Raw genomic sequence first — 12,929 nt, 5'->3', positions numbered from 1 at the left:
AAGTTAGGATTCACATTTTAACACAAAAAAAGATAAAAAGGAAAGTGGTTATTTTGTTCATTTACATGCACAATAGTAGAATGTTTGATGTTTCAAATTGCATGCCTAGGATAGTAGGATTGCACACATGTTAACTTAGCATTCTTTTGAAGCAAAGCCTCTTAGTAGTTATGTAGATGAATGGTGTGTTTAAGCATTTGATTTTAGTCTTTTCCTTACTGCAGTAGACAAGATTTCCTTTAGTGTAGATTTCCCTTTTTCTCATTGGTAATCAAGCTTCTTCTGAATCAATAGTAGGCTGGTTTGGAAAACAATAATGGTCTATCGCCAGCTTAGCAATGACACAAAGCGTATCCGTTGCATCTACTTGTGTATACAACACTGTCACCTCCAATTTTGTATGAACCCTAGGTTGATAAAGTAAAGCTGGTAGCCCCAAGAGTTGCAACATTCTTGCTACAATATTGGTGCTCATCACAAGGGTTCAGTTGGCCCTCCTATAACTGAGTTGAAATCTCTCCTCTTGGTATTCTAGGGATTCATCAAGTCAAAGAGTCATCCTAAAGGTTTCTTCTTTCGTTTATTTGGACCTACAATAGTCCCTGTACTTGTTATTAAATTATTTTTGCATTTGGTCCCAAGTAGTGATGCTACCCCCAGGTAGACCCATAAACCAGTGCAAGGATACATCCTTCAGGGTAGAGTGGAACAACTTCATCTTATGTTCATCAAATGAATATTCATAGGTCCTATGAACAAGAAAAAATTCAAACATGAAGGTATCAGGATCCTGAGAGGTTAAGCCATGGAATTGTGAAAGGGAAGTAGGGTTTATATTCTTCATTCTAGCCTCTCCATTGCTATCTCTGATAGGGAAAGCCTCATTGTCGTTGTTTTCAACTATATTTTGGGTAGGTGAAGTGGGTTCTTCTTCTTCCCCAATAAGTTCTTCAAAACTTTCATGTTGCTCACCTAGAAGGTCTTCTAACTCCCCCGTAGTCAGAGAGGGAAGCTGATAGTCACCGAAGAAGAGTGAAGGTTGACTGCTTGAGGGTGTAGGGGTTTTTGGTAAGAATTTTTCTTTAGTATATTTACTCCTACGAGGTATGAAATATTTTTTTTCTCTTTTTATTTTATGTTACTTCTTCAAAACATAATGCAAAATAGAAAAAAATGCTTAAGAAGAAACAACATCTACCTAGACACCTCCCTGAAAATGATGCCAAAAAGTGGTGAGCCCTAGTATTGCACCAAGAATTTTGCAACTCCTAAGGTCTCCTCAAATAAAATTATGAACCCGGGGTTCATACAAACTTTGATGAGACAATGCTATATGCACAACAGATAGGATTCCACTCATACCACCCTCACTTATGACATTAGATCAAAAAGTGCTCAAAGACCCTTCCTTCTACTGAATTAGAATGAAATCCTGATAAAATGAAAAATTCAAAATTTATTCGAAGTATGAAACTAGAAATGTCATCGACTCAACTGATAAAGCCATAATTACTCAATTCATGAGAAGTAAAGGCTAACCTACTTGCATAAATGAAGTTATGTTATCTTCCAGAATTCATCACACTACCTCATCTACCCACAGAAAAGAAACTAATCTATCTTAAATATTTCATCAAACTACCAATAATAATCACAGGTAGCATTGACCTAGTTCATACTTGCTCATAAGTTAATAACATATTTGCATGATAAAGAAACTAACTCTACCTTGTTTTTGTAGTGAAGGCAAGGAAGGTTTGACATGGACTATGATATTTCCCTGATTAGATTATCACAGTTTGAGGTCATTATGCATTTATGCTAGGTCAAAGATGCAATTTGGGTAAAAACCAATGAAGAAAAAGATTTCTACAAGTTTGCTATAGGATATTGCTATAGGCAGGGCTGTAATTCTACATGAAGACATCCAAGTTGTTTTTGAAGGTGAAAACTTTGGCTTGAGGGTATTGATATGTGAATAGTAGTTGAAGAAAAAGAAGTAAGGTTGGTTTGGGTCCCTAGCCAAGCTCAATACCTCTCAAAGCCCTACCTTGCACTAGGGTGAGTGCTCTCCATGACCAAGAAAGAATAACTTATAAAACATGGTTTGTGGGATAAAGCTTGGAGGTAGAAGGAAAAGATGAAAGAGCTCAGGATGTAAGTGATGACACTGCCCTTCCCTATATATAAATCATCCATGAAATCTATGATATGGCATATGTTTTACATTTTTTTCTATAGTTTAGAATTTATCATTTTCAAAATGAAATAACTTATGGTGGAAAAGATGAGTTGAATTTAAATGACATCTAATTCATGCAAACAATGGATATACTCACTAAACTAAATTCTAAACTACAAAAAGAAAATGTAAAACATGATAACCAATACTAATATATTTCGAATAAATAATAAACACAATATTTTTGGGTTGTGGCTGTGAATCCTTCCACTCATTCTCCCATAAGAGAGGTGATGCAGAGGCTACCACCACAAAATTTTTATAGGTTAGATTCTACTGAAATGCAAGAAACTATGGACTAGTTTGAATCATGAAGAAACATAAGTATAATAAGAGGGACCAAATCCTATGGGTTGGGACCAAACCTAAGGGTATCATACCTATGAAACTAACTTAGATGTAGCTTAAAATCCAACTTCTCGTTATTAAAAAGTGGATGTCCAATACATGACATAAAATTTGAAAATAGCTATGTCAATGATTGGAGCTCAATGGCTACACCTATCTAAACCAAAAATTTAAACCCTAATGAGATATTCCTCTATTTTATTTATGCAAAAGGGAAGCTGAAGTATCTCCCTTAAAATTAGGAATCGTTCTCTCTTTCTCGAAAACAATAGACCTTATCCTCCCTGATCTTCACCTGGAATAGGAGTCACTAGGCTACCAATGAACGCAAACTATTGAGCGAGGATATGGTGATCACAAGTCATGTTTAGGGAGTTAAGGAGGTGGAAAACCCACCTATATTATATCCTAATTGTCTCCATTGATCCCCTTCATAATAATAGCTTCAAAAATGCCTCATTTTCCCAAAATTAAACCATATTAGGCCACATACTATGACAAGCACTTTCTACTCATCTTTACAAAGCATAATATAAAAAAAATGTGAATTAATGCAAGAGAAGGGTAATTTTAAGGCTAGAGGATGGGATATTAATATTCAAAATATACCTATTGATGGGAGTCATCAGGAATATAGAAGTAAGAATCCATGAGTGATTTTGGCTCCGATAAATGATACTTGAGATGGTAATCCAGTGCTAGAAAAGAGAAAAGCATTTGTTTGCTAACACTGATAAGAGTCATAGTCTTCGAATCTGTATGAGATATTATCCAAGTGAAAATGTCTACACATGGGAAATATGGGAAACTACATGCAAGCTTATGTAACCGTACCCTCTGGACATTGATATACACCTACCAATGTTTAAGATCTACTTTGAAGCTTCTTTCTAAGAATGCTTCATTCACTTTGTGCTATGTGATGTATGGCTCTTTTTCTATAAACTAATAAGTATCTGAAAAAACTAGAAAGTTTATTCGATTACTCTCAACTGCCTCCCCGTCATTGCTTTCTATAGTGTCCTTTGAGGCATATCTCTTGGGGGCCATGATAACAATGACTCATTAAGAGAAGTGCTAAAGAACCATAATACTTTTAGGAGGAAAACGCACTCATAGAAAACATGAATTAGATTTAGTAAAATGACTCACAAAGAAAGATCAAGGTGTTGAAGAAAATGTAACTAGGTTTGGTATTTATACATGTAATTTTAATCTTTGTACTTGTAAAGAAAATAAATATTAATTTTGTAAATTATATGATTGAGTTTCTTGTTCATTCCATAGGTCGAGGAAAGTCAAAGAGTCAAAATCATGTTAAAGAGATCTTCTTGAGCATATTTTTAATGTATATAAAGCTACCTAGTGTCTAGATGATCCCTCCAGGACCAGCACAATCCTCTTGAAGAAGGAAATGACAAAGAAAAAACAAAACATTGTCATGTGGGCCTAAAAATAAAATAAAACTAAATTCAAGTCGGCTAAAACAAAGTGTCACAACGATCTACTATAATGGCGTCTTGATATGGAAGACATGATCACTATATATATACGACTAAGGGTCACCACAAGAAGCTAAGATGACTGAATGCCTTGATAAGTCTTGGTGAGTACACCGAAGTATAGCATCTCAGATTATGATGTATACTTTGTCTCAATGAAGGAGGAAGCATTGTCTTGGCATTTCTATCATCACCGTAATCTCAACATAGCATAAATCGCAGTCACTGTAATCTCACAATGCACTCTCTTCATAATCGAAGTCTCTGTAACTTACTCTGGGGACACCTATGATATCTCAGCATATGTGTAATATAGTAGAATCACATAACATCTTAGTAATAGTCTCGGGGTAGTTGCGTGACATACTCTCGACAGTCTAAACGCAGTTGTAATTGCAACACAATCATAATGAATTTTGGTGATCTCATCGTAGCATTCTCTGAGTCTCGACATAATTTTGATGACCTCAATAATCCTACAGGAACACTCAGTTTCAATGAAGAGGATCATGATGATCTCACTGCATCTTGGTGTAGACTCAGTCTCAGGAGAAACATATGTATAATGATGAAACACATGAAGTAAAATCACAGTCATAAGTCTTGTGATACATGTGATGAGTATATCTCTGTCTCGACATGCTCATGATCATGATAGAAGTAATGAAGATCTTAGTAAAGGTGTGGCAACTATAATATCTCAGTGAAGGTGCAATAGCATTGATGATCTCAGATGAACAAGAGGATTTGTAGGTTTTAACCACGTACATACATTACTTGCATATGAATTCTAAAACACAGAAAATAAACAATGCGAGAGCATAACACATAAAACACATATACACAGAGATTTTCCCCTAGATCCCAAAAACAGGACTACCAGCTTGATTTTTCATTATGTTCCTTTCAATGTTATAATACATATTTATACATGCTGAAGCATCCAATACCATGGACCGAAAACCATCGCGTCCAAAACCATGGACCGAAAAACATCGCATGCAAAACCATGTGTGAAAATCATGCACAAAACCATAGGTAGGTCCACCCAACATAATATAGGGTCCAAAAAAAAAATTCCAGAGCGCTTCCCTAAACCCCATAGAGGGGGGCTACCGGCACCCCTCAAACCCCCTGTGACCCCCCTGCTATACAATCAGCGCAACGAAGGGGGGGCTCCGCCCCCCCTCCAACACCCCAGTTAACTATGTGGGCTAGTCGTGGAAAGAATATAACACAACCCAACATTCTCCCACTTGTTGTTTTCTTTCCACAGGGGGCCACAAGAGAGATTAGTAATTTATCTAGCCCTGCAATGCCCATTATTTCTCTACACCAAGAGAACTTCACAGAGCTCACAGATTTTGTCAATGCATCTATAGTATTATTTAAAGTCTCCACCTTTACCAGCAACACCTTTTTGTCTTCTATCATATCCCTCACAAAGTGATACTGAACATCAATGTGCTTTGTCTTTGAATTATAAGCAGGGTTCTTTGCCAAGAAAATTCCACTTTAGCTGTCACAGTCTATCCTTATAGCTCCCTGTACTAACCCCATACTTGAACACAATCCCTGCAACCAAACTACTTCCTTGCTTGCATGAGTGGTTGCCATGTATTCTGCGTCTATAGTTGATAGTGCCACTGCAGATTGTTTCTTACTCATCCAACTAACTGCACCTCCAAACAGGTTAAACACATACCCACTTGTAGATCTTCTCTAATCCAGATCTCCAGCCCAGTCTGCATCAAAAAATCCATGAATATCCAACACTTTGTCCAATCCAGGTCTTCCTTGGTAGCACAAACCATAATCACTAGTGCCACGCAAATACCTTAAAACCCGCTTCATTGTTGTCCAGTGCTCCTTCCTTGGTTTTGACATAAACATGCTCAATACTCCCACTGCATGTGCAATGTTTGGTCTAGTACAAACCATTACATACATCAAGCTACTAATTGCACTTGCATATGGAACACGGGACATGTCCTCTTACTATTCTTATGTCTTGGGACATTGTTAAACAAATAAACGCACACCTACAGGAATAGGAACCTTAACCAGTTTACTATCCTACATATTAAACCTCTGCAATATTGTCTCGACATACTTCCTCTACTTTAACCAACGCTTCCTCTTTGCCCGGTCACTTTTAATTTCCATGCCCAAAATATAGTTTGCAGCACCAATATTTTTCATGTCAAATTTAGAGGACAATTGGGTCTTCAAATCTTGGATAATTTCTTTGTCATTTCCAACCAGCAACATATCATCCACATACAAGTCCAGATAAATAACATGGTCACCAATTAATTTAAAATACACACAGTGATCTGCTTTGCTTCTTGTGGAGCCAAGTCCCTGTATAAATGTATCAAATTTCTTATACCACATCCTTGGTGACTGTTTTAACCCATACAAAGACTTCCTTAACTTGCATACCATTTCTTTCTTACCCTTTGCCACAAAACCTTCAGGTTGCTTCATGTAGATATTCTCTTCCAGATCCCCGTGAAGAAATGTTTTCTTCACATCCATCTGTTGTACCTCAAAATAAAAAGCAGCAACAACAGATAAAAGTAATCTAATAGAAGCTACCTTGGCAACAGGAGAAAAAATATCACCAAAATCAATTCTCGACACCTGGGAATAACTTTTTGCTACCAATCGAGCTTCGTATTTCTCCACCTCTCCTTGTACATTTGTCTTCTTTTTGAACACCCATTTGCTGCCAATGGGTTTCCTTCTAGCCGGAAACTCCACTAGATCCCAAGCCTCACTTTTGTGAAAAGATGCCATTTCATCAACCATGGCCTCTTTCCAGAGTTTTCCATCCACTTAATCTACTGCTTCCTTCACAGTTCTGGGATCATCATCAATAACAGATAAAGAAAAATTTGGACAAAAAGCAGATGGAATATACCTTTCCAGCTGCCTTCTTTCTCAAACTGATCTTCTCACACTCATATTTTGTGGCTCTTCATCTTCTGATTCCTCCTCTGCTGTAGAGTCTGATTCTTCCTCCTTAAGCTAAAACTCTATCTTCTCATGTTCCTTTGGTTGGACTTCATGTTTAATAACATCTTTCACCTCTCTAAACACCAGATCTCAACTGTAGACAACCTTCCTTGTTACTGGGTTCCAAAGCTTATAACCCTTTAAACCATCCTTATATCCAATAAATATGCACTTTTCAGATTTACTATCCAACTTGGTTCTTTTCTCCTTTGGAACATGTACATATGTATCACATACAAATACCATCAGATGTGAAAGAGAGGGTTTCTTACCAATCCATACCTCTTGTGGAGTCTTATCCTCCAAAGATGATGAAGGTGATCTGTTGACCAGGTAACATGTTTTTTCCACCACTTCTACCCAGAATTCGTGTCCTAACTCAGCACCACTGAGCATGCTTCTTTCCCTTTCCATCAACATGTCATTCATTCTTTCTGCAACTCCATTTTTCTCAGGTGTGTATGGAGTAGTCTTCTACCATGCTATACCACACTTCTTACAGAATTCTTCAAATTCCTTACTACAAAGCTCTCCTCCATTATCTATCCTCAACACCTTTATCTTCTTCTCTATCTGGTTTTCCACTAGAGCCTTAAATTCTTTAAAGATGTCAAAGACTTTAGATTTCTTCTTAAGGAACTATATCCATGTATTCCTTGATAAGTCATCTATAAATGATACACAGTACACAGACTTACCCATCGATGGAATCTTCACATGTCCAACCACATCACTGTGCAAAGGTTCTAATATATGTTTTGCCCTCTTACCACCAAAGGGGAAACTCACCAAATTCTGCTTCAAATATACACAATTTTCACAGAAATCAAAATCCAGAGAGCTATTACTCATACCTTCTACCATACCTTTAGCATGAAGTATTCGAAGGCCCTTCTCTCTAATATGTCCAAGCCTTTGATGCCACAACATGGTCTTCTCTCCAGAGACCACTAGATTTTCTGATCCACTTTTAGGAACCATAGAACTGTTGCACCCATAAATAACAGTGCTACCTTGCAGCTTGTACAAAGTTCCAATCTGAACTCCCTGCATCAATACCAGTGCTCCCCGAACCATTTTGCAGGTATCCTTATCAAACACGGTTTTTACTCCTGCATCATCCAGCTTGATAACAGAAATCAGATTTCTGGCCAATGCAGGAATATGAAGAACACCCAGAAGTGTTTTAACCCTTCCACCTTGCAACTTCAACTTTACTTTTCCACGACCAATGATTCTAGCCTTCCTATCATCCCCCAAGAAGACATCACCACCATCATATTTCTCATACTTGCAGAACCACTCTCTATGGGGAGTGAAGTGAAAGGATGCACCTCTGTCAATCAACCATGCCTCATGATCTACATGTGTACTTGAAGAAGCCAAGTACACATCCCCACCTTCATCTGAGGTGGTTTTTGCCTTCATAGAAGGAGCATCATCATATCCATTTCCTTTGCCAGGAGCTTTAGATTTACAATCCCTTTTGTAGTGCCCTTCCTTTCTGCATTTCCAGCACACCACCTTTACAAGTTTTCTTGGAGATTTAGATCTCCCTCTAAATTTAGATCTCCTACTTGATGACTTATTTTTGTTTCTATTTTAGGACCGTCCTCGTATAGACAAGGAATCACCATTCTGGCTCTCCATATTGTTCCGTCTCATATCCTCCGTCAGCAAGGATGAGACTATTTCATCAAACTGCAAGGTAGTTGCATTCCTACCTATTGCAATAACTAGACTATCCCACAAATCTGGTAGAGAACACAACAAATTGATGCACTTAACTTCATCTGAAGCTTTAATATCAACAGATAATAACTTACTTACCACAGTATCAAATGCATTTAGATTTTTTGTCACTGAAATCTCCATCTTTCATCTTCAGGTTATATAGCTTTTTCGCTAGGAACAATTTATTCACCAGAGACTTAGATTGGTACAAAGTCCCTAACTTGTCCCACAAAGCCTTCGCCATAGTTCCCCTGATACATTCAGTAATACTGAATTTGAGACACACAATCGTATTGTGCTCTTAGCCTTCTGATCCAATTTCTTCCATTCTTCATCGGACACTCCCATTGGTTTAGTACTTGGATCTACCATGACCCATTGATCTTTATCCACCAACAGATCCTCCATCTTGAGTTTCCATAACTGAAAACTCTGACCATTAAATTTCTCGATCTCTCTCTTTCCATTGCTCGCCATCTTTTTTCACCACCAGAATCAATCTCGTAGTTCTCCTATTGAACAAGGTATACTAGAGGCTCGAGCAAAACCCCTTAGCAGCAAAGGCATCCCCTTGAAGCCAAAAAAACTCTGATACCAAATTTAGGTTTTAACCTCGTACAAAAATTACCTGCATATGAATTCTAAAACACAGAAAATAAACAATGCGAGAGCATAACACATAAAACACATATACACAGAAATTTTCCCATGGATCCCAAAACCGGGACTACCAGCTTGATTTTTCATTATGTTCCTTTCAATGTGACAATACATATTTATACATGCTGAAGCATCCAATAACATGGACTGAAAACCATCGCGTCCAAAACCATGGACCGAAAACCATCTCGTCCAAAACCATGTGTGAAAATCATGCACAAAACCATAGGTAGTTCCGCCCAACCTAATATAGGGTCCAAAAACAAAATTTTCTAGGGCGCTGCCCTAGACCCCACAAGGGGGGCTACTCGCACCCCTCAAACCCCCTTTGACCACCTCATTATGAAATTAGCGCAGCAAAGGGGGGTGGGCTCCAGCCCCCCTCTAACCCCTCGTTTAACTACGTGGGCTAGTCATGGAAATAATATAACACAACCCAACAGGATTTCTATCTTGGCCTTGGAGTGGCTCAATAAGTCAAGGGTCAGGGTCTTAATGTTCATCAATTGGAATCTCTATAAGAAGAATTTTATGAGGGTTTTCCTCTCCAAAAGGGAGAGGTTTTGGTCGTGGAAGAAAGCCAACTATTTGTGTACTTGATTCTTGCTTATCGTAGCTATTTGATGAATTAATGAAGACACACTAACATTAAATAAATTCTAATAAGCTAAATGTTAAATACCTCACAAATAGCTATCAAGCTAAGAAGAATCTCATTAACTCCATGCCCTATATTCTACGACATGGTATCAAAGCTATGGTTGCAGTCAAAGGAAGGGCAGAAAAGAGACATTTCAAGGACCAATTTTCTAGTAGAGCATCAAAGAAAGTTGAAAGGATATCAAGATCTACATTGTAGGATCAAACCCTAATCTTGATCAAACCCTAACAATGTACAACAACAATCTACATCAGCAAGTGTTTTTTTTTATGCAATCAAGAAGACAATCTACAATAGCAAGAACTTGTGTCTCCACAGTCATCATTGAAAGGCCACCAAGACTCTCATCAGAATGTCTACAAATCAAGATAGCTCAAAGGATTTCAAAACGAAGATCACATCATCTTGGAGAAAGTTGAAACCCTAGCAGCAATCCTGATCCACACTACGAAAGAATATCATCTGATGGAGAAACAAATCATCCTCATGAAAAGGAGAAACCTCTCTATTGAGGAAAGGCTTTCTCATTTGAAATAATATCATCCAAGAAGAAGCCCGCATACATCTTCTTCATCAACATGATCAAGGTGAACATTTTGTGTTCAAAAATCAAGTAAGTACTTTTCATTAATCAATTTGGTAAAATGACTGCATGATTGCAAGGATATCTATAAGTTGATGAGTTATCTAAAGCCCTTGCATAGAATAAGGAGGATTGTCATAATCCTCATAGAAAAGAAATGCCATTGATGTCTATGGAAAGGTCTCTGAAGGTCAAGCATTGTTTGAATGCAATAAGAGACTCATATGATTCGTATGAAACCACTCAAAGGTTATCTCGTGCCTATGTAGTAGAAGAAGAGACATAAAGAGGGATATATGAAATGATAGAAGATATACTCTTTCAAATTATAGTAAAGAAGGTCACATTACTTAGACCTACACAAAAATAAAGGCATTAAAGAATGAAGGAATATCTTCATGAAATTTCAATTGAGAGTTCTAGGAAAAATGATAAGAAGGTAGTCGTCATTGATAAGCAAGGTAAAAAATGTCAATGAACAAGAAGGTTACCTCATCCAGTAATTTGTGGTCTCTATAGAGAAAGACAAGTTGCAGAAAAAAAGTATTAAAGGTTAAAGAACTCAATCATGTGTAGAAAGGAAAGGAAAGTTTGGTTCTCAAACAAAACAAGAATAGTATAAGGTTCAATGCTATGAAAAGAATATGGAAAGAATTTGATATCGTTGGAAAGATGGAGGAAACTAAGAAAAAAGGGCCAATGAAAGAGGGAGCAACAGATCTCCACTATGATTAGATGGCCTCCCTCACAAACGGGGTCCTATCATAAGCTCCTAAATCTTTATATATGGACACGATATTAAGATGCATTGTGGGATCATGAAAGAATTAGAAGCAAAAGCTTGTGGCATCTCCATAGGAATCATGGAAAACAAAATCCATGATAGTCAAACATGAAGGACATAAATCTTGTGATCCTCATTGGATATTGAAGAAAAGGAAGAATTCATCAAGGATAGGTCTCATCATACATCATGTCAAAAGGGAAACATATGCCATATGAGGATATACAAGATCCTCAAAATTTTCTGATAGAATCCTAGTTGAAGGATTCACTAATCAAGAGAGGAAGAAATTGTTTCATTAGGAACTCAAACATATGGAATTTATGGGATGATGGTATGATCTCATAAGAGATGAAGAAGATCAATGGATTGAAGACACTTCAATTAGGGAATCTACTGGAAGAAGCCTAGATTACCTAAAGATAAAATGAGGTATGTATGCTTGTATTTACTTTTTATAATGTCATGTCATATGGTTGCAGGTAATATAGATCATCACTTCTATCTTAAGAAGCATGATTGAGGTAAAAGGGTCTCCTCCTCTTAAAGGATGCAGAAAGGAATAAGTCACACTAGATTAAATCAACATAATATGTCCTCATATGAAGTATGAGGTGATTGACTACAATGAAGAAACTCTGATTAAACTATGTTTGGAATGGAATGTGTGAGGAAGGAAGAGATCATGAGATATGTAGCCATGATGAAGGCAATCAACATCCAAAAGACCAAGAAGATTTGAAAGGAAATCTCCTGGAAAGATATGAAGACTCTCATGAAAGTCTAAAAAAGATGAAGACCCTTAACAATGGATATCTTTGGGAGATATGTCAATATGTGTGCAGGATGCTGATACCTACAAAAATATGTCATTATTAAGAGCCACAAAGTAAGGTAAGATTTTATTTAATGATATACTTGATTTCTTGAATAATATCTGGATAAGTTCATGTAGGGCTACTTACAAGTACAACTAGCATTCATGTGATGAATGGAAGAAGCATGATGAGAAAGAAGTATCCATATGACAAAGGTTCTAGATATGAAGAAGGCCACTTTCCATGAACAAATGAATGAAAAGATGAACTAAGGAGGAAAGTGATCAATGACTATTGCCCTACAAGAAAGAAGCTCAACTAACTTTCATGACATCAAGGAGATAAGTTGGTCAAGTAGCTAAAGGACTCGCGAAGAAGAACTTGTTGATGTATTGAAGAGTCCCTAGCTAAAAGGAATCTATGATAGGTGGCTAATCAAGAGGAAGCTTAAATTATATCACTCTTTATTAGAAAGGAGTGAAATATGCATTTTTCTATTTCATGTGTCATGCACTAGACCAAGACTAACAACCGTAAGTCTAGGTGAAGGCCATGATTGGAAATGTAAACACATGG

The sequence above is a fragment of the Pinus tabuliformis genome, chromosome 2_2 (assembly GCF_031772625.1).
Source record: "Pinus tabuliformis cultivar Carrire ecotype Pingquan chromosome 2_2, CPIR1, whole genome shotgun sequence".
In the NCBI taxonomy this organism is placed as follows: Eukaryota; Viridiplantae; Streptophyta; class Pinopsida; order Pinales; family Pinaceae; genus Pinus; species Pinus tabuliformis.
The sequence above is the reverse complement of the archived record's forward strand: the minus strand, read 5'-3'. Positions refer to the sequence as shown.